Genomic DNA, 3,760 nt, shown 5'->3' with positions numbered 1-3,760 from the left:
GTCGATGATCAATGTGTCCTGCAATTCACATTAATTCTCGCAGCTAGCTGCGTTCTTCATCGACGCACGAGCCGAGTGATCCACCGCTGAGAGTTGTCTACAGGTGCCTCCCGACATCTCCAGGCGGCCGCCCGGGTCAGCCCCCCGCTGCCCGGCCACCCATGTAGAGCAGTGATGCCCGGAGACACCTTTCAAGATCGCAACACCTGAGTTGGCAAAGCATCGGAAGGTCTATTGCTCCCAAGGCGGGCACGGTTTATCCACCCCTGATTTGGCTGAGTTAGGCGGTGGGGCCTAGGGTCGATCAAGAGCTCCCCCCATCCTAGGTTCATCCCGACTTGGGTAAAGTGGGGCCCAAGGGGTGAGCGTTGAGATGTCGCCGAAGGCCAGGTAATGGGACCGGTGATCCGGCGTAACTACTGTCCTCGGAGGAATGCGGTGACGTAGCACCGTGAGTCACCCGCGGCTCCTCAAGGAAGCGGCTCTGAGGCTTTTCCCACGGCTCCCGAACCCCAGAACACTCCGAGCGTAGCACAAGACCGGGCCGGGTGGCAACCCATATACCCCCGTTTTGTTGGCACGCGCCAGACGAGCAAAAGCGGAACCGGGTACCTTGTCCGTGGTGGTCGCCGTAATGGATCCGGGCTCGACCACCGTCCATCGAATCGATCTTCCCGAACCTTCATCGCATCAGAGACGGGCAACGTGCACCCCTTTACGTTGACTATAGCGGTTACAGTAAACTGTAACCATTCCGGCCTCGGCGGTGCGGGACCATTGTTTCTCGGGCCCCGACACGTCTATAAGTGCCATCTACATGAGCCTTCGAAAGTCCGGTCCGGGCGAGAGGGAGGGATTCGGCGCCCGACTACCCTAAGAGGCGGAACGCCGCTGCCGGAGACTAGCCCGGGGACGCACGCGCGGACTGCCATGCCCGTGCTCTTGCGCGTCAACCCAGAGAGAGAATCGACAGGGACGGATACCTCCGGGGCCGGCCCTAGGCCCAACCCCCTCTCGTTATGCCTCACGTCAATACGTGCGATCGCCCTGTACCTTGTCACGCGATCGATTCGGTTATTTGCCAACCTTCCTTCACTCCTTCCTTTCGTGGCAGGGAGACGTGCACAGTGCATCTACCGATAGCCGCAAGCAGCCCGGTGACACGACGAGAAAACTGTGGGAACGGCCGGCGGCACCTGCGTGCAACCGTAACAAACCGAGAAGAAGCACAGTTTCTCGTGACGGGGGTTTTTCGCAAAACAAAACAAAGAACTCCCGACACCTCCAGGCGATGACGTAACCCGTGAGTCACCCGCGGCTCCTCAAGGAAGCGGCTCTGAGGCTTTTCCCACGGGCCTGAACCACCCAGAGGCACCAAAGAGGTCGTAGAGATTGTGTACTCCATCCCCCTAGAATAGGCACTTATCTCACAAGCCCCGGCGATGCCAACCCGAACCAACAAGGAAAGTCAGGGCCCTTTTACGGCGCAACTTTTTGTGGCGCTCGATTTGTCAAGGCGGGGGTAAATCGAGTCTTTAAACCAGCGTACAACCACCAGAGGCCTTCATAGTGGCGTACAGGTACCGGGCACCTGACTCCCTTCTTATTACCGGAATAATCCCACACGGGAAGCTTTTTTGTCGCAGACTGTGGAGGGGTTCCCAACCTGGTCCCAACATGATCTGTTTTCATTTTCATTCACGCATCGGTTCTTTACGTGATTTCCAAGCATTTCATCTCGTAACACATGTCCACCATCATTAACACATGTCCGTTACCGTCACATCACATCTTGCCCTGTACTATCGGCTCTTTTCTGGCCCCTGTGGCTCCATATGTCCGGTGCTTCACCAAGTACCATGTCTCATTTTTGTTGTCCTCCAAGAATCGGCTTTGTCCCAAAGGCTATGGTATTTGGCATCTCGTTATATTTCCTCCGGCAATGGCTCGGCTGGTGGTTAGGTTTCCATGTGTGCCCTCCGTCCACATGCGCCCTTTTTGGGAAAAAAACCGGACTATGGCAGGTCTTTAGTTCAGGTTTGTATCCCACCCCGTGGCTTAGGGATTCTCGTCAACCATCGGTGTCATTTGGCAAAATTTTAGAACTCTCCATATTCGTCAGTATTGTCCTCATTTCCATCGATGAACTCATGGTCATTTCGTTTCCATTTTGTCCTCTTTTTGTCCTCCACATGAACTCGAATGGTGAAATCGTTGCCTTTTTCCCTTGAACTCTTTTTTCTCGCCCGAACCGACACGAGGGTTTTCATGCTTGGGTCGACGGTGCAGATCCCCACCGGGCGGATGCAGATAAGGTGACGATGGTCAGTCCTGACGCGGAGGGGCCTTGGACGAGTGGGGTCTACCACCCGCAGTACCTTAGCCTCCGGCCAATCACCGGTCGCACGCACCAGTCCTCACCGTTATCCAGTTTCGAACGCACTCTCTTCTCTCGGCGTCTCGCCGACCCAGCTATCCCAAACCGACGCGCGGTTGTGTGGAACGTGAACGAGACGACCGCTGAACAAACTCAGCCGGGCGGATGCAGAGACAGTGACGATGGTCAGTCCTGACGCGGAGGGGCCTTGGACGAGTGGGGTCTACCACCCGCAGTACCTTAGCCTCCGGCCAATCACCGGTCGCACGCACCGTGTCCTCACCGTTATCCGTGACCTCGAATGAGTCAGACGCATCGCTCTTGTTGTCACGGCTCTCCAATTGGCCAGAGCGAGACGAAACGCGCTCGCGGGGGACCGTCCGGTTGCAGTGACAGCACGATGGTCAGCCCTGACGCGGAGGGGCCTTGGACGAGTGGGGTCTACCACCCGCAGTACCTTAGCCTCCGGTCAATCGCCGATCGCACGCGCCAGAAACCTCTCCGTTGTTCAGTCCACGAGCTCGCACGAGCCATCCCTCCACACGACTATACCCTGCCGACAGAAGACACGGGCGAGACGACCGCCACATTACATACTAGGCCGAGGCGGATGCAGATAAAGTGACGATGGTCAGTCCTGACGCGGAGGGGCCTTGGACGAGTGGGGTCTACCACCCGCAGTACCTTAGCCTCCGGCCAATCACCGGTCGCACGCACTATGTCCTCACCGTTATCCCGGCTTTCGTTATGCTGCGCACGTTCAGTTCCACTGCCCCCGTTGTCTTTAGCGTGACGTGGTCATACGTGCCAAGCCGCACCCACGCGACCGAGGCGGATGCAGATAAAGTACGATGGTCAGTCCTGACGCGGAGGGGCCTTGGACGAGTGGGGTCTACCACCCGCAGTACCTTAGCCTCCGGCCAATCACCGGTCGCACGCACTATGTCCTCACCGTTATCCCGGCTTTGCAAGCACTATACCCTGGCCCGTCTTGTCGCACTGCTCTTTAAGAGAGCGAGACGACCGCACGGACCGTGACCGTCCGGTTGCAGTGACAGCGACGATGGTCAGCCCTGACGCGGAGGGGCCTTGGACGAGTGGGGTCCACCACCCGCAGTACCTTAGCCTCCGGCCAATCGCCGATCGCACGCGCCAGAAACCTCTCCGTTGTTCGGTACACGGCTCGAACAGCCGCCCCTCACACTTTCACTATACCTCTTTGACCGAGAACGCCCACTCGCACGCACGAGCCCCGGAGCGGATGCAGTGACAGTGACGATGGTCAGCCCTGACGCGGAGGGGCCTTGGACGAGTGGGGTCCACCACCCGCAGTACCTTAGCCTCCGGTCAATCGCCGGTCGCACGCACCAGAAACCTCACCGT

General features: G+C 58.1%; 1 non-coding gene across 1 annotated transcript in view; it reads right to left on the bottom strand.

The window, feature by feature from the left end:
• Positions 1–95, bottom strand: part of LOC144193220 (5.8S ribosomal RNA) — a 154-nt gene extending 59 nt beyond the window's left edge. Inside the window, exon 1 of the ribosomal RNA XR_013325681.1 lies at positions 1–95. This exon is cut by the window's left edge and continues 59 nt beyond it. This is a non-coding gene — a ribosomal RNA (5.8S ribosomal RNA).
• Positions 96–3,760: the final 3,665 nt, after the last annotated feature.

This window comes from Stigmatopora nigra, unplaced genomic scaffold (genome assembly GCF_051989575.1).
Source record: "Stigmatopora nigra isolate UIUO_SnigA unplaced genomic scaffold, RoL_Snig_1.1 HiC_scaffold_247, whole genome shotgun sequence".
NCBI classification, from domain to species: Eukaryota; Metazoa; Chordata; class Actinopteri; order Syngnathiformes; family Syngnathidae; genus Stigmatopora; species Stigmatopora nigra.
This window is presented reverse-complemented; position numbering and strand designations above follow the sequence as displayed.